Source organism: Rhinolophus hipposideros (assembly GCF_964194185.1).
Source record: "Rhinolophus hipposideros genome assembly, chromosome: 2".
Lineage (NCBI taxonomy): Eukaryota > Metazoa > Chordata > Mammalia > Chiroptera > Rhinolophidae > Rhinolophus > Rhinolophus hipposideros.
The window spans coordinates 65,858,837-65,878,161 of NC_138048.1; the positions used below are offsets into that span (position 1 = coordinate 65,858,837).

Here is a 19,325-nt window from a genome sequence, read left to right on the forward strand (position 1 = left end):
GACCCCCTGTTATGCCTCCTGAGGCTTATGCGGTACCAGGAAGGAAACTGGCCGCACCACTTGGGCGCTACTCAGAAGTACGAACCGGCGTCCAGGCGCCACGCCGACCAGAAAACGAAACTGCCGGGAATTCGTGCTTTTCTTCTTTAGCAGGAAACCAGAGAGAAATAGGAAGCAGAAGCCGCTCGCGGGGCCGGCTCCCTTCGCCCCTCGCCCAGGCCAAGCGCGCTCCAGGGCCTGCGCGCGCCCGCGGCGCGTCCTCGCCCGGCCCGCGCGCCTCGTGCCTCGCGCCTCGCGCCTCGCGCCCCGTCCCCGTCCCCGTCCCCGCCCCCGTCCCCGCCCCCGCCCCCGCGCGGCGGAGTTGGCTGCTGGGTGTGGCCGGCGGATCTCGGCGCGGCGCTGAGCTCTGCGCGCTCCGAACGCCAGGGGCTGCAGAGTGCCCAGCGGACTCGGGCAGCGTCGGGTCGGCCTGGGCCGGAGCTCTCGCCAGGTAGGCGACGACCGCGCAAGCTGAGGCTCGTGGGCGCGTCCCGCAGGGGGATCCCCGGCTTCCCGCAGGGGGCGTGAGGCCCCACGGAACCCGGCCCGGGTGGTGGCGCAGGACTGGCTGGATCCCGCCTGGTTCGGGGACAGAGGGCTCCGAGCAGCAGACCCTGCCAGGGAGAGACGGGGCGGCCGCGCCTTGGTCGCGCTCTGCTCCCGCGCGGGACCGGTCGCTCGGCCGCCGCCTCCGCCACTTCCTGGGCCCCTCGGTCCACTGGCTCTGGGAAGCAAGGGGGCGGTCAATATCCCTGGCCTCAAGACCCCCGGGTTCCTCCTCTCTACGCCTCTAACCCCCTCTGGGGGACGGAGAGCGAGCTCGTGTTTACACCGCATGTAGCAGTAATTCGGGACTGCCCAGGACGGTTGTTGCGTGGACAGCTCTGGGAAAGTTCATAAAAGTTCTCCACTGGGTACTAAACATGATCCAGTGGTTTCGTGTTAAATTTGTTTTGGAAATGATATGATGCCCAGCATTTTGGGGATAGGGTGGGCAGATTACTGGATTTTGAATACTTGTAAATTCAGTACATGGCAACATGTTTTGCAGTTCTCTCCACATTTCTGCTTCAAAACACAAATGACTCTCTTGTGTTTTGATGTTTATTGCTGTTCAGTAAGGGAAGATTGAATTTCTGAAAGTTTTAAAACAGCCTTTCATTTGTTGATAGAAGCAATGCTTTGTTATTTGCATCTCAGTCTCTTCCCCATTCTCCCACTCCTTCCTTTTCTCTTTTAGTAAAGGATGTGCCTGCATCCCTCTGCCTCTCCATCTCCACCGCTGGCAGAATAGCTTGGCATGTGGATTAGCACCCTATTGGGAGGTTTTCGAATTTAATTGTTGATGAGATCGCTTTGTTATCAGCCCATCTTAGTGTTGCAAACTAAGACTGTGACCTTTAAGTACATCTTGTAAAATAGAGATAGAGCACACACTGCTTATTTAAGATGAAAGAGAAGTCATTTCTAGTCTGCATGGAAAACGATGCTCTGTATACCCAAAATTGCATGCTTTGAGTCTCTTTGACATTGCACATTTTAAGATTTCAGTATGGGGCCTTTGGATTATTACTGATCCTAGGCGCTGTTGATGTAAGAACAGCCAAAGCTGTAGAGAATTTTTATAAGAGTTTATTTGAGCTTATTTGAGCCAAATTGGGGACATGCTGGGAAGCAAGATCTCAAATGCTCTGGAGAATGACAGTTTTACAGTTTCTTTTATATATTTGGGATTAAGGAGGGAACATATTATGTGAACCTGTGGGAGAAAGCAAGGCAGGAAAATCTCTAATTGGATTAAGGGTAGTTAACAAGATTGTGTGCTCTATTGAGAGGGTCTGAAAAAGAGGCATTTCAAAGATGTGATACCTAAACGCACAAAACAATGGACAGGGCTTGCTGAAGGCAAAGATAACCTTTTACTAGGAAAGTTAGAGGCCTGAGGTGTAACTACCCACCATGACCTGGCTAGTTAGGAATTTCTGATTAGATCACCCTGTGAGGTTACTCTCAGTTAAATTTATTACAGAGCCCTTTTTTTGTCCACATCTCTGAAAGTTTATTGTATATCTCAGTATTTGGTTAAAGATCATTTTAAGATTTTCCTTGTTGCATTTTGGTTTGTAGATGAATTTGAAACTGAATAGAACTTAAAATGTTATTTTATTGAACGTGGTTAACTCTCTTGTGTGTACACATTTATAAAATTATAAAATTAGTTAATATGGCTTGTGATATATTTAGGTTCCTCTATTTGTGAGCCATAGACATTATTTAGGAGATTAGTCTGAGTTATTTTTCTTTGTTAACCTGTAGAAATTGCCTCTTGTAGTATTTTTTCCAGCTTTATTGAGATGTAATTGACATATAACATTGTGTAAGTTTAAGGTGTACAACTTGATGACTTGATACATGTATATATTGCAAAATGATTACTATAATAAGGTTAGTTAACACATCCATCACCTCACATTATTACTTTTGTGTGGATGTGGAGGGTGAGGGCATTTAAGATCTACTGTTTTTGCAACTCCCAAGTATACAATGCTGTACTGTTAACCACAGTCACTATGTTGTACATTAGATCCTCAGAACTTATTCATCTTATAACTGGAAGTTTGTACCATTTGATCAACATCTCCCCAGAACTGTTTCTTTGAAATCATTGGTGCTTCAGTATGCCAGTACATATTTTTATGCTTTAAAAATAGACTCTGGGACATTTTGAAAATTGAGAATTGGAAGTAAGTGTTGGACATTTTTCTGTCCTTACCAAATACTGCCTGAGATGTGATTTCTCTGATTTCTTTCCGGCATGTTATTGAAGTAGAATGACTGAATAGTTTCTTTTCCTTTGCTGACTGGTTTAATCTGTATTTATTATAGGAACATCTGTTTATTGAACATCTGTTCTGCATCAGGGGTGATACACTGTTCTATTTATATCGCACAGTAATTTGGCAAAGGAGGCATTATCCAGTTCTACAGGTAAGGAAACTGCCTTTGAGAATGCCAGTGGTTATGTAGCTGTTAAGTAACTCAATTGGGACTCAAGTCCATGTTCTAAAGTCCATGTTCTTTCCTCTGTGCCACATTGACTTAGAACCAGGGCATGAGGCATGATCCTTAATTATTCACATAAATTATTAGCATATTTGTACATTTTCTAGTACATGCTCGAGACATGGCTTTGTTTTTCCAGGGTGATCAGTACTATTCATCTGTGTTGTTATACAGATCCTCACATAAGCCATTCTTCTCTTGCCTCTCTTTTCCTGGTTAAATGTCGAGCTCAGAGTTCAAAACCTCCCTCTTGCTAGGGCAGAATTTCTTCCATTGACATTAATAGGTAGTGAAAGCTTAATTATTCTTGCAAAATAATAACCCCATTGTAATGTGGGTTCTCTAGAGTCATAGATATAACTGTCATTAATGTGGAAGGTTACAAACAGGAAGGCAATTTATTTTGGATTATGGGAACCCTTTGATATCCCTGAAATTAAACCAGAAGATATTTTGACAGTTATTTCCTTTGTAATTATTCTGTCCCTCCTACAGCTTGAATTTCAGTTTCTGTGGAATTATTTACCTTATTCCACAAACATTCTGTGATGTCTCCCATCTTAAAGTTCTCCCTTGATCCGGTATTCTGCCCCATTTCTCTGCTCCACTTGTAGAAAGTAGAGTTTTTTGACAGAACAAAAATAAATACAGGAGAGATAACTAGAAACTAGTTACCTACAGGGCTGGGTAGGAATGGAGTAAAAGTGATGAAGGAAAGAATGGCACTGCTCTGATTATACCTTTTTGTATAGTTTTGAGTTTTGGAAACTTGTTAATGTTTACATATTCAAAAATAAAATTAACAAGGTTGGGAGAAAAAAAGCCTCCAAAATTGAATACAAGAAACAAATGAACCAACTATATTTCAATGAATAACATCAACTCTCTGAGGGGGGGAAAATCTAAGTATGTTATAGGACTTTTACTATATACCTTTAATCTAAAGATAAAAAGGGCTGCCAAAAAAATCTTGAACACTGTAGTAGGCTGTTATTTATAGTGGTAGAGACACAGCAGTTCTGAAACTCTTTTGTGTATATTGTAGGATTCAGCAAATAAGTAAATTTATTGATATTTTTGGAGCTGGAGTTTTTACCGTGGGAGAAGGGAAATAAAATTATGAAATGGAAGAAGACATTGAAGAACTCCCTGGTGTTGGATTGGAATTAGAGTTATCAATATGAATTTGTGCTAAACATATACATAAATTCATACATATGTAAACATATATTTCCTAGCTCTGTCTAATGAAAGGGCCTAGAAACAATGACACCCTAGTAACAGTGAGCATAACTACCATGTTTCCCTGAAAATAAGACCTAGCCAGACAATCAGCTCTGATGCATCTTTTGGAGCAAAAATTAATATAAGACCCGGTCTTATTTTACTATAATGTAAGCCTCGGTCTTATATAAGATTGGGTTTTATATTTATTTTTGCTCCAAAAGATTAGCATTAGAGCTGATTGTCCGACTAGGTCTTATTTTCGGGGAAACACGGTAGTGCCCAGATCTAAATGGCTGGTTCCAGAGCTGGGGCAAGGAAAGTATAAGATGAGCCTACCATCTTGATTTCTGGTTAAGATGGTAGGGTAGGTAAACACTGCTCACTTTCTCCCAGTACCACATCAATTACAACTAAACCACAGAACAACCATTACTGAGAATCACCCGAAGTCTAGCTGAACTGAAGTCCTACAACTACAGACATACAGAATAAGCCATCTCGAGACTGGTAGGAGGGTCAGAGACACAGAACAGGCTGGTACCACACCTGCATGTGATCTTTAAAAATCGGGAGGGATATCTCAGCTGTGGAGGTCCCCCCTTAAGGAGTGAGGGGTCCCAGCCCCTTCCCAGCCCATGGTTTCAGTGCTGGAGAGAGAAGTCCCCATAATTTCTGGCTGTGAAAACCAACAGAGATAATGGCTGAGCGAATCAGAGGGCAGCTGCACTCCCAAGCTCTCCTCTTAAAGGGCCCAAAGCATGGACTTACTCGCTGGTGGACTCATTCTCTCTGAGCTATAGCTGCTGGGGCAGCAGCTCAAAAGGTGCCAGGGACATACGAGGAGGAACTGAGTTGTCTAGCTTCAGGGTGAGGGCTGGAGCGGCAGCTTTCTCCCGGACAGAAGAGCTGGTGGAAGCCATTGTTTCTTTGTTGAGCCCTCCTCCTGCCTGTGTGCAGCTGCAGGCGGATGCCACATCTGCATCTCCATCAAACTGGCTATCACATTTCATCTGCTTTGCCCTAGTGACTCCCTGAGACCACACCTCACCCAACTTTCAGGCACACCCACACTACTGCCAGTGGCTTTTCTGTATAAACGGCCTGCCTTGGCTCATGCTTCAGAATTTCCTAAAATTTCTCAGAGGTTCACAAAACCCAAACAAACAGCATCTGGCTTCAGCATGTCCTGTAATGCTAGGTGACAAGCCCTAAGCCTGGCACTAGCGACAGCCAGCCTTGTTTCATGGCTTGGCCTCCAAAGACACCTCCAAGTACAGTGCAGGTGGCAGGCATCTCTGGATTGCTTTGTGGCTTATGCCAGGTGGCCCTGGGAAGAGCACAGGCTTTGGCTGAATTTGGCCTGCAGTGGGCCCCCTCCCTGGAGGCCCCAGGTCTGGCAGCCCCAGTGGCCAGCTTCAGATTGGGCAGACCATCACCCAGCCACCTCCAAGGATGATACACCCAAAGGAAAGACTGGACATTCACCAGAGCCCTGTTAAAGTGAACCCTGCTCTGTAGGGCCACTCCTGTACAGCAGCTCCTCCATTGTAGCCACAGCCAGTCCTCACAACCAATCAGACTGAGGGTCAATCCCTTCCATTGATGTGCAAATAGCAATCAAGTCTTAACTACAACAGGAGGGCACCCACAACCCACAAAAGAGATACACTTGACTCTGGTGACCAGGGAGACTGTACCACTGAGTCCCACAGGACATCTACTACATAAGCCACTCTGCTAAAACCGGGAGGCATAGCAGCTCTACGTAGAAACAAATGCAGGGAGGCAGCCAAAATGGGGAGACAAAGAAACATTTCCCAAATAAAAGAACACAACAAAGCTCCAGAAAAAGAACTAAACAAAATAGAGACAAGCAATTTACCAGATGTAAAGTTCCAAACACTGGTTATAAAGATGCTCAGTGATCTCGGGGAGAACTTCAACAGAGATAGGAAACATAAAAATGGAGATAGAAAACATGAAAAAGGACCAGTCAGAAATAAAGAATAGAATAATGGAAATGAAGAATATATTACAGGGAATCAACAGTAGATTAGATGAAGCAGAGAATGAAATCAATGATTTAGATGATAAGGTAGCAGAAAACACACAAGCAGAACAGCAAAAAGAAAAAGGAATCCAAAAGAATGAGTGGAGTTTAAGGGGCCTCTAGGATAACATCAAGCATACCAACATTTGCATCATAGAGGTACCAGAAAGAGAAGAGAGAGAGCAAGGAATTGAAAACGTATTTGAAGAAATAATGACAAAACTTTCCTAACCTGGCAGAGAAAATACATAAATAAGCCCCAGAAACGCATAGAGTCCCAAACAAGATGAACCCAAAGAGGCCCACAACAAGACACATCATAATTAAAATCCCAACGGTTAAAGACAAAGAGAGACTCTTAAAAGCAGCAAGAGAAAAGCAATTAGTTACCTACAAGGGAGCTCCCATAAAGCTGTCAACAGAAACTTTGCAGGCCAGAAGGGACTGGCAGGAAATATTCAGTGACGGACCCAACCAAGCCTTCTCTACCCAGCAAAACTATCATTTAGAATTGAAGGACAGATAAAGAGCTTCCCAGATAAGAAAAAGCTAAAGGAGTTCCTCACCACCAAACCAGTATTGCAAGGAATGTTAGAGGGACTTCTTTAAGACAAAAAAATAAAAATAAAAATAAAAAATATGAATAATAAAATGGCAATAATTACATATCTATCAACAATTACTTTAAATGAAAATGGGTTAAATGCTTCAGTCAAAAGATAGGGTGGCTGAATGGATAAGAAAAAAGATCCTTACACATGTTGCCTACAAGAGACTCACTTTAGATCAAAAGACACACAAACAGAAACTAAAGGGATGGAAAAAGATATTTCATGGAATGGAAAATAAAAGAAAAAAAAGCTGGGGTAGGAAAACTTACAACAGACGAAATAAACTTCAAAAGGAAGGCTATCACAAATGACAAAGAAGAACCCAGTTATCCCAATTCTGGGTAATCATCCGAAGAAACCCAAATGCTACTTCAGGGGGACGAGTGCATCCATGTGTTCATTGCAGCATTGTTTACAGTGGCCAAGATGTGGAGGCAGCCTGGTGTCTGTCGATGGGATGGATGGATAAAGAGGAAGGGGTACATATATACAGAGGAATACTGCTTCGCCATGGAAAGGAATGGGTTCTTGCATATGCGGTGCTATGGATGAACGTAAAGGATATTGTGCTGAGTGGAGTATGTCAGACAGAGAAAGACAGATGCAATGTGATTTTGCTTATATGTGGAATCTAAAGAACAAAATAAACAAACATAACAAAGAAACTCATAGATACAGAGAACATTTTGATGGTTGCCAGACAGGAGGGAGGTTGGGAATGGGTGCAAAAGGGATTAAGAAGTACAAATTGGTGGTTATAAAGTAGTCATGGTGATGTAGGCTGTAACATAAGGACTATAGTCATTAATATTGTAATAAACTACGTATGGTGTCAGATGAATACTAGATTTATTGGGGTTATAGATGGGAGGAGGGCTGGGGAATGGTAAAAAAGGTGAAGGCATTAAGAAGTACAAATTCATAGTTACAAAATAGTCACCGGGATGTAATGTAAAGCATAGGGAATATAGTTAGTAATATGGTAACAACTATATATAATGACAGGTGGGTACTAGACTAGTCACAGGGATCATTTCTTAAATTATATAAAAGTCGAACCACTGTGCTATACACCTGAAATTAATATAAAATAATATTGAATGTCAGCTGTAACTGAAACATTTAAAAGGGGCGGGGGGTGGAAGGTGAAGGAGAATAAGAGGTCCAAATTTCCATGACTTATAAAATAAGTCATGGGGATGCAATGTACCGCATGGGGAATATAGTCACTAATATTGTGATAGTGTGGTACAGTGTCAGATGGTTGGTGGACTTACGGTGATCACTTCTTTAGGTATATAAATGTTACATAACTATTCTGCACACCTGAAACTAATATAATATTGTATATTAGCTATATTTTAATAAAAATTTTTAAGAAAAAGAGGAGCCTAGGACATAAAATAAGGAACTGTTCAAAAAAAACTTGATGGGGGCATATGAAAGGAAATAGGAACTAGCTTGAATGGCCAAATCTGGGAAAATTTGAGAATATGAATGATGTTAATAATGGATTATAACTCACTGAATAAGATAAGAATCCAAAGTCCATAATAAATAAAATAAGGAAAAGGGGAAACTGCGCAACAGACTGCCAATAAAAAATGTAGAAGGAATGATAGAAAAGTTACCGGTTTGCAACTATCATGGTAATATTAACTCAGGCAAATGCTACCATGTAATAGAGACAGTTTGATAGGGAAAACGATATTAATGATATAGTTTCCAATGAATGACCAAGGGGAAACAGTGACTTTACAGTGAGGAAATCCCCTCAACCAAGTGATCAAAGTTAGCATCACCCACAGGGGTAAACAGGTTCCTCCTGATGTGCTTGAACTAGGGACAGCGTTACTTTTCTGTGGTATTTCTACAGCGCATAACAAAATCTAATCATGAGGAAACAATTGAGGGGCTTTCACTGAGGATAGTTCTACAAAGTAACTGGTCAATAGTCTTCCAATATGTGAATGTCCTGAAGACAAAGGCAAAGGAACTATTCCTGATTAGAGGCAAGTGCAAGAGACCTGACCATGAAGTGCAGAGCATAATCCTGGATTGGATGGATATTGGATTGAAAAATTCAATTGCTCAAGAACATTACTGGGACATTGGTAAAATTTTAGTATATACTGAATATTAAATAATAGTCTTGAATTAGTGTTCAGTTCCCTAAATTTGATCATCGTACTGTGGTTATGTGAGAGAATTCCCTTGTTCTTAGAAGATATACAATAAAGTATTTAGACGTAAAGGGTCAAAATATCTTCAATTTACTCTTAACTGGATACACAATAATAGTTATTACATATATAGAGAGAGTAATAAAGCAAATTGGTGATTCTGGGTGAAGGGTGTAAGAGTGTTCCCTATACTACTTTTTCCAACTTTAAGTTTGAAATTTAAAAAAAATGAAAAGTTAAAAATAAAATTTTAAATGTGTCCAAAACAAAACAAAATATCTTTGAAAGGTTTCACGTACACTGTCGACTCCTCAACTCATCATCTCCCATCTTCTCCTGAACCCCCTCCAGAGAGACTTGATCCTTTCTATATACCATGAAACAATTTTTCTCAAGGTCACCAGAATGTCAGTCTTGTCAAATTAGATCCCCCAGCCTCATTTTTGATCGATAGATATGTGATAGATAACTCCTTCCTTATTGAAGCATTTCCCCCCCTTAGCTTCTGGGACACTGACTCTTATTTTCATCCTGCCTCACTGGCTGTAGTTATTTACTGTTCTGCGTGTCAGCAAAGGGTACCACCATCCATCAGTTGCTCATGCTAAAAATCCTACGAGTTATCCTTAATTCCTGTTTCACTCATCCTATATCTATTCCTCTATTGGCAAGTACTAGGGGCTCTAACTTAAAAATTATTCCAAACGTGGCTATTTCTTATGACCTCCACGGCCACTACTTTTGTGTCAAATTACCATCTCTCCTGGCCTGAGCGACTGGTGTTTCAACTTCCAGCCTCTGTCCCACAGCGGCCGGCATGAACTTTAAAAGATGTAAGGGAAATCAGATGATATCACTTAGTCATCCAAACCCAATACTGGGATATAAAATCGGAGGTCTATACTATGGTCAGGAGCTTACATGAGCACGTGGTTGCTCTCTTCCCTGCAGCCTCACCACCCTCTCTGCTGCTGGGTTCGTTTCTGCCTGGTGGCCTTTGCATTTGCTGTTTCTTCTGCCTGAAGTGCCCTTCCCCCATTTAAGGCATGACTCATTCATCCATTTCATTCAGGTCTTACATTAATTTGTTTAAAAATCATCTTCCTTGTCACCCTCTTTTTGCAGTATTTTTTCTGTATAGTATTTATCTGTACTTGAAATTGTTATTTACTTATGTGCTTCATTATCTTTCTCTTAGACATAGAATAAAGCTCCACGACAACAGGAATTTTTGTTTGTTTTGTTTACTGCTGAATCCCTAGAGCCTGGAATGTGCCTGGCGTGTGTTTGGAACTCAGATAGTTGTTGAATGAATGAATGGATACACGAGTCAATGTTTGCCAACATTTTTGCTGCGTTTTATCTACTCCTATTTCAAATGGAGAAGACTGTTTCAGAAAATCTTATAACGTTAGTGCTGTTTAAAGTGTTTTGGTGACATGGCGAAAGCTTCTCTGGAAGCTAACAAGTTAACCAACTTTGTTTTCCATAACTTCATCTTTCTGTTGTCTGCCCTCTAGTGGAGGAATCCTAATAAGCAGCAAATGAATAGAGTAGGTCAGCAGGAAGAAATAAAAATGAAAGAACCATGATCACAAACTGGATTATTAACTTGTAAATTACAAGGATTTGAAAATTTTACTTTTCGATGAGCTTCTATGTTAAACATAATAAGATTGGAAAAAAGGAAAAACAAAAGGGCAAAAGTTAGATTTAAAGAGGTATCTGGCCTAGGATAAAAAAGGTAAGACTAGTTCCAAAATGTTTTGATTACTTAAAATAATTCCTGCTTAAATATACTTCTTTCTATTAAAATATTTTAAATATTTTTTCATCTTTAGTTCAAAGACATTTTTCATGTCTAATAATTTCAGTTAACGTTTGTTGATTTTCTACACGTAGTTAACATGCCAATGGAGACGCCAGTATTCAAACCCCAACAGTTGGGTAGTAAAGGCAGCACTCTTAGTTATCATGCCTCACCACCTTCCTGCTAATGCCCCTGGATGGTATAGGTAACAGAGAATTTCCTTTGGTGCAATAGTTACGGGCAAAAACTGCTTTTAAGTTCCTCAATACTGTGTGCTCCCCAGTACCATTTTTCCAGTATGCATTGTGGAGAGCTTTTTCTTCCCTAATTGCTGAGAACTGTCTCTTATTTAATCTGTTTCGAACTAGAAATCACATTAAATGATTTCATCACTCCCGTACTACTGGCTTGTTAAAATAATGTTAAAGTTTCTCTTATGTCCACATTTATATTTAAAGCAGTATACAGCTTAAAAATGTTTTCCCAATTTTGGTTTTAGCAGGGTTGGTTCCTGTACCTTACAATTTTTACCAAGGAAACTTAGTATATACTTTGCTGGGTAAAGGTCAAGTCCCTCCTGGCTGCTTATCCTACAGTTGGAACCCCAAAGGGAACATCTGTTTAGGGGGTATCATTAGTGTTGGCATCTTTGCAAGTACTTAGAGCTCGGATGTTCTCTTCCTAATAGCTACATAATATTTCATTGTATGGGTGTACCATATCTACTCTCCTATTGATTTATATTTGTAATTTTTTTATGTAAACAATTGGGTAATGACTGACTTTAAACATTCATTCTTACCTATTCAAAAATGCCATATTTTTAGATGCCTTACTGTTTCTTCTTCATTGTCTAACTTGTAATAAATTTTAACTATAGAGAAATTGATGGCATCTGTAGCATAAAGTGAGAACAGTCCCTTGGGAGGGACAAAGATGAAGACAGTGGTCCCTGTGCTCAAAGAGCTAATCATCTCTGGGTTCTTTACCTGGGAATTTCTGATGTTCCTGTTATGGTAACATTTAGCAATGGCTCGACTCAGTTTTTCTCCCCTTCAATTTTTATGAGTTCTCCACCTAGGCACCTTTACTTAGGAATTGTTTCCAATACAAAAATTGGGCTTTAACTAATTGGTAATGTGAAATTAAAACTCAATAATGCAGCTTAAGCTCAATGAAGTTGTCTATCTGGCATGTAACATAGATTATACAGTACATTTAGCATACTTAACAAGGCTTATTATAGTGACCAGTTTTTATAAAGAAGTAATTTAAAACATTTTTTACTTCCTAGACTTCTGTAAATTATGTTTTTAAATGGAAAATGGTAGACAGCTAATTACTTAAGGAAATTGAAATTTTGTCAACAAGGGATCTTCATTGTGTGCGTTGCTTATTAAATGGACCTCTAGGGAATCTGTTGACGGGGTGGGAATAACTTTTTGAAAAATGCTGTCTCCTGTCATATGGTATAAAAAGCAAAAGCAATTTGTATTTAAATGTTTTTTTAAGTTAGATATTAATTTTCATGGTTATATGTTAACCTTTATGGGAATTAAAATATACCAACAAGGGATTTTATTATATTTATTAATTATTAATGTACCACAAGAGAAGCTTTTGGGGGGAAAAACATTTAAAAACACACAAAGACTACTCCATGCCTTAATATATAAAGAAGAGGAGAAATGTTGGTATGTAAATTTTCACCCATGGTTCTGTGCTAACTAATCTTTTAGTGAGGGAACATCTTTGTGAAGTTGTTAGAGGTGATAAGGAAACGGTATGAAGGGAGGGTAAAGCATGAAGGGTAATGTGTGTTCACTTAAGGCTGGTGTATGTGCTACTGAGTGTTGCAGGATGAAAACATCAGTAGGAAAATCGGAACAGTAGAATAAAACTAAATGTGACTAAGTGTAATTCAAAATGAATACAGTGTTCAAGCCATCTGGTGGAGATAAGCCCCCTTTGATTGATGGATTTTGAGAAGATTAGTGGTGGGGGTAGGGAGTGGGGTGTGAAGTGGAATCCCAAATAGCTAGTCTTGGTTATTAATTAGCTGTTGGTCTAAACCCAAGACAGTAATTGTATGGTATTTTGTTAAATAAAGTGTGATCCTGAAGTAGCAGTGGTGGATATCTGTTCATCTCAGACCAAGATCACATAGGTACACTTGCTTTTTAATTAGTAAAACCTCCAAAGTTTTATGTTGTGTCTAGGCATTATGGCTTTATGTTAGAGAGAATGAAATCTGCACTGGGAGAAAGGCACTGATTGCTAACTATTATTGGTACCTTCTACTTATTATTGGTAACTTTGAGACATTTTACTTTTATTAAAGCTGTGAACACGTGGAATTGTAGCTACCTTGTCATGAATATGTAAATTGCACAGGTCACATTTTCTTCTGAAGCCAAGTCAGCAAACAAACTAATTGTGATGCCTGTTAGGCCTTCATAGATATTTGTTAAATGACATTCTGATATCCTCAGTTGCCGTATTTTCATCCTTTAGCGATGGGATTCATTTAAAGATAGGACTAAGTGTAGTATGTAACCAGGTCTGATAAATTTAAGGGGTTATTTCTGGTGAAACAAAAGCAAACAATGTGACTTTAAGGTGACATAAGACTGTGACTTAAAAAAAAAAAGACTGTGACTTAGTGATACAGGATGAACCCCACATGATCCTATCAAAAAAATCCAAGAGGTGATAATACTTGAGAGGAGTTTATATGAGAAAAGGCAGGCTGACACGGTTAGGACTCGTAATTTACATAATCATAATCTATTTTCCTAATGTTTGGTTCACAAAGTCGTAGAAATCCTAAAATTAGAGGCATCTTGACTTAGAGAAGGTAGTTTTAGGACTAAGTAAAAGGAATTACGCTGCTGTTTTACATAGCTGACAGTGAATTTGTAGAACTTGTGACTTTAAGAGGTAGTACAGCTAAAAATATAAGCATACTGAAAATGATGTCAGTGGATTCACAGGCAGTAATTTCAAGTGTATTGCTTAAAGTTTCTGGGAAATCCTTACTCTTCTGAGTTCAGCGACATTCTCATGAAGCACTTGGTTTTGGTGACATAGTTGAAATAGTGCTCCATTCTAGCGCTTACATCCTCATGTACTTATTACTTATCTTTTCTGATTGGGGCCGGTGTTTTTCTGTGCTTAGTGCAGGGTAGGTGTTAAATACATGTTTGCTGAGGGGAAGAACGGGTCACGTGATTATTTGGATTGACAAAAGGTCGAGATCGTGTCATTGCTATGTACTTTAGGACTATAGATAAAAGTGTCTCTATATCTGTATGGAGGAATTTAAACAGGATACACTGAAAAATAGAAATATAGCCATTCTATATTTAAAGAATGCACTCGGCATCAGGTAGCACTGGATGTTACTGTAATTTTAAGTTTAGTCAGCTTTACCTCAAAGACTTTTTCCCCTTTTTTTCTCTTTACTTGATTTAAAGGATAATTAAAAAAAAATTTAATATGAAAGTTAAACTGATTTAAAGACCTTATGATTAAACACTTAGCTTTTATAAATGGCAAATAGTCTAAAACATCGCAGTTAGTACACACATTTCGTTTATAATACAAATGTAAAAATTGTGTAGGAATGAAACAGCAAAATCCATTTGCTTTTTGTAGTGCCAGGTGGGTCAGGGGGATCACTGCTTAAATTATGTACAAGTCAAACCACTATGCTGTATACCTGAAATTAATATAAAATAATATTGAATGTCAGCTGTAACTGAAACATTTAAAAAGTGTGGGGGGGGGTGAAGGTGAAGAAAATAAGAGGTCCAAATTTCCAGGTATAAAACAAATAAGTCATGGGGATGTAATGTACAGCATAGGGAACATAGTCAATAATATTGTGTAGTGTGGTAGGTGTCAGATGGTTGCTGGCCTTGTCATGGTGATCACTTCTTTACCGTATAATCACTAACATGGTAATAACTATGTATAGTGCCCCGTGGGTACTGTTGAATAACTATGATGTATACTTGAAACGAATATAATATTGTATGTTAGCTGTATTTTAATAAAAAATCTTTTAAAAATCCATTTGCTTTTAATTCCATGAATTCCTATTCATTTTTCATTTTTATGCATGACATTTACCATCATGGATTATGGTATTTACCATCTCAGGTTAGATTTCTGCAACAGTGACATATCCTAGTCAATGATAAAAACCCCTAATTATTATTCAAAGCGTTCAACCCAAATGGATTCATCTATGATAACAGGATAAAGAACTTTCCTCCAATGGAATAGTTTTAGAATTGTTTCCTTGTGTAAACCGGAGTTTAGGCCTGAAGTTCTCAAACTCCAGGAGGCATCAGCAGAATCACCTGGAGTGTTCGTTAAACATAGATTGCTGGGCTCCACCCTCAGAATTTCTTATTTTTCAGGCCTGAGAAAGGGCCTAAAAATTTGTGTTTCCAGCAAGTTCCTAAGTGATGCTTCTGTTGCTGGTTGCCACCCTTTGATTAGCTATTTGGTTAAATGAATGGTTAGCACTGTTTCTTCCCTTACACACCTGCATGACTTAACACTAATAATGGTGCCTCAATCTAGACATTGTAGGTACTGTTGGGGGGGGGGTCAGGTGTTGAAATCTTCAGGAGGTGGGTGTAGTGTGAGAAAGCCCTTCAAATAATTGGATATTTTTCCTCCTGTCCTGTCTACCCCTTCGAGTCTTTCTCCCTTCCACAGCCCCCTCATTCGTAGAAATCCTGGTCTGTATGAAGGGGTCCATATGGGATAGGGATGGTTTATGTCCTCTCCCAGCAAACAGAAGAGCACAACCCCTAGAGTCAGGGAAGAAGCCTCAGTGCTTCTCAGGGAGTTAAGGAGAGGAAGAAGTGGTTATGTTGCAGCATAACTGGAATGCTGAGACCATGAAGAGAATTCTTTCTTGGTAATCATTTTGTTTTCCTTTTTTGTTTAAAGTATGGTGGTTGTATTATATCTATTGATCCACTGATAGCTATAGATATTGGCCTGAGTAGTGGTTATGGTTATAGCTTCTTCATATATTGCCCTTGCTGGGCCAAATTAGCTTTGACTTAAAGTTCTAAGGACATTTTGTAAATGTGTATTATTTAATCCCCAAAACAATCCCATGGGGTCGATATTTGAGTCTCCACTGTACCCATGAGAGGAGACTCAGAGAGGTTAAGCAGTTTCTGGGATCACACAGTAAGTATTGTCTTATTGCAACTCTGTTAGGTTGTGTGAACTTGGGTAAGGTCTATAACCTCCCTAAAATGTAGTTTCCTCATCTGTAGAATGAGGATGGTATTATCACCTGCCTTCTGAGGTTGTTAAATGAGTTACTATGAAGAGTTTTGAACAGTGCATGGTGCATAATAAGTGCTCAGTCAATGTCATCTCTTGGTTGGCTAACTCCTACTTGGTATCTTTTAAGTTCAGGGCTCATCATGCCTCTGTACCAAGGAATCCTTTTTATGTAGTACAGGTCAACAATCTCTTATTCATAGTTTGGAGCTCCAGAATGCTTTGAAAACTATAGTTGTTTTCAGAAATCATTTAATGGCAAAACCTTATGTGATTTGAACTCATTTGGTGCTACAACCTGAGCTGTACTAACATGAAACTTGCTAGTCTATTTTTTCCCACCTAGTTGTGGATATACTTAGATTTTGCTGCGGGAGTACTCCTTGATTATGTGGGTTCAGTACTCCTGGAGTACTCCTTGATTATGTGTTTCTCCACGGTTCAGTTGGGGTGTTATGTGATATATGATGAGCACAATTTTTAAAAACCTGAATTCTGAATTTGGAAATGCATCTGGTCCTAGGGCTTAGGGTAATGGATTATGGACCTAAATGTTTTTCTTCTTAGACTATAAACTCCTGGGCCTATGTCTTATTCATGTGTAGTCCCAATTCTTGGCACATAATAGGTATTCAGTAAATGTTTGGGGAAAGAATGAACTATGCCAGAACATACCAGTGAGGTGAAGGGAAACAGACCTGAGAGCAGCACGTTATTTATTTTCTGGAACACAGATAAAATAGACTGCTTTAGTTTACAAGGCTGAATTGCTTTACTTTTGGAGCACTTAAAAATGTTGAATGTAATGAGAAATTTGGTAGCAAAGTAAAAAACAAGATCTAATGCTTACGCTACAGTTTCAGCATCTCTAGCTTCTATTTTCCTCTCTTATCTGTTCGCCTATGCAGCTATAGGTTTTTAGCTAACTTCTTGAGAAAGAAAGCCATAAGGGGATATCTGTATATATTGAATACTTGGGGTGGGTAGGTAAGGGTGTATTTCAATTCCTTGGTAATAATGATCACAAAAGCTTTAATTACCTTACCTAATTCATTATGGGTTTCGGTGTGTGTTTTTTTAATTTTACAAAGTAGAAAAATTATAAATCAGGTTTGCAAAGAGAAAAGTAGAATATTAGAGAATTTAATTATAATAAACTTGAAATGAACTTTTCTGATAAATGCTTAGTAAGAAAAAGCAGTTTTTGCTTACATTTTTAAAGTGCAATTTAAAATATTCTTTCCTCTCTTAATATGCTTTCATGAGCAGTATGAAAATTATTAGTAGCTAAGATACTTGTATTTCCTTGTCTCATATAGATGAAAATAGCTGTTCACTAAGAGCAGTATAATTGTGTCGACATAATGCCTTACTTTAATAAAAATTCTGTGGACATTTTAAGAAGTGGAGAGGACAGTAGTTTGAATTATGCAACTATTTTTTTCTGTTTTATTTAATAAATTGGCTTGGATGCAATGGCTCATTGGTATTTTTTGATATTTGTAACTGGTACAGCCGAACTTTTAAAAGATAACTGATATGCTGCATTCTACTCAACTTACAATACTTTCACTATATGATAATTATTTAAAATGTGTTAAATGAATCAAATATTCATGCTTAGTCATAAGAGATCCACGATGGTGGAGTAGATAAACACGGTGCCTGCTTCCTTCCATGAACATATTAAAATTACAACTAAATTATAGAACAATCAACCTGGAAAACCACCTGAAGTCCAGCCAAACAGAAATCCTATGATTAAATACAAAGAAGCAATCACACCGAGACTGGTAGGAGGGATAGAGACGCAGAACAGGCCCCACACCTGCGTGTGGTGGTTGAGAATCAGGAGGGATATCTTGGCCACAGAGGTTCCTCCAGGAGGAGCGAGGGACGCCAGCCCCTCACACCAAGCTCCCCAGCCCAGAGTACTGGTGCTGGGAAGAGAAGCCTCCACAGCATATGGCTGTGAGAAACTGGGGATTCCGACCGTCCAAATGGGCTAGAAGGCTGTGGGAAACCCAAACATCCTCTTAACAGCCTGCATGCAGACTGATGTGCTCGCCAGCACTCACCTTGGACTCTGGCGGAAGCCCGGTGACTTGGGGTCCTCAGAGACAAACAGGGAGACAGGCTGAGGTGTGTGGCTGCCAGGGGAAGACTGGAGGACAGTCGGCATTTTCCCTGTGTGAGGTCCTTCTCCTGTGCAGCCGACAGGTGGGCGCCATCTTTCTTGCATTGAGCCCGCCCCCATCATGGCCAAATCTGAATCTGATTGGCCTGGTGAGCTCCGTTGTTCTGCCCTGCTGACTCGCTGGGACCCTGCCCCGCACAACTCCCCAGTGCTGGAGGCACTTTCTCCACTAGCAGCCAATCCTGCCCTGATTGCACTCTCTCTGGGTCTTGTGCTTAGAGAAGCAGAGTAAGTTACTCTATGGAAAGAGGAAGAACAAAGATATGAAGAGAAAAAAAGGACAGCTAGAGAAAGAATACTACTGGTTTTTATCCTCTCATCTCTTACTGAGGTGGTAATAGTCATGCCTTTTGGTGCTGTGATTCATCCTAAATCCTTAGAACAAATTTTTCTTTATTTCTTAAGCTATTTCAGGTGAATTTATTTACTGGAGAATGAAATGTCGTAGGTGCTAGGGATATAGCAAAGGATATAGTGAAAAACATTCCCTGCCTTTAGAGCTTACGTTCTACTAGGAGGAAATAGACAACAAATAAGCAAATACATGCTGGATGGTTGGGTCTTTTAGTGACTTTATATATAGACAGGTTAAAGTGCTTAGGTGGGTGCATATGTGCTATCAGTGAAGGTCCCTCTGAGGAAATATCATTTGAGCAGAAGTAAGGGAGCAAGTGATGAAAACATCAAGGGTAAGAGCATTTCAGGCAGAGGGAAGAGCAAGTGTAAAGATCCTGAGGCTGGAGGCTACTTAGTGCGTTCAAGGAACATTTAGAAAGCTTTTGAGTGGTGGGAGCAGAGTGAGTGAGAGAGAGACTGATAGATGAGGAGG

At 39.8% G+C, this 19,325-nt stretch overlaps 1 protein-coding gene across 2 annotated transcripts in view; it reads left to right on the forward strand.

Moving 5' to 3' along the window:
• The first annotated feature begins 212 nt into the window (after positions 1–212).
• The window catches only part of GNB4 (G protein subunit beta 4), a 40,278-nt gene continuing 21,165 nt past the window's right edge, over positions 213–19,325 (forward strand). For both annotated transcript variants that reach the window (XM_081029510.1, XM_081029511.1), the window contains exons 1-2: positions 213–490; positions 2,926–3,027. The gene's annotated coding sequence lies outside the window, so the exon portion shown is untranslated. The remainder of the gene's footprint in view (positions 491–2,925; positions 3,028–19,325) is intronic.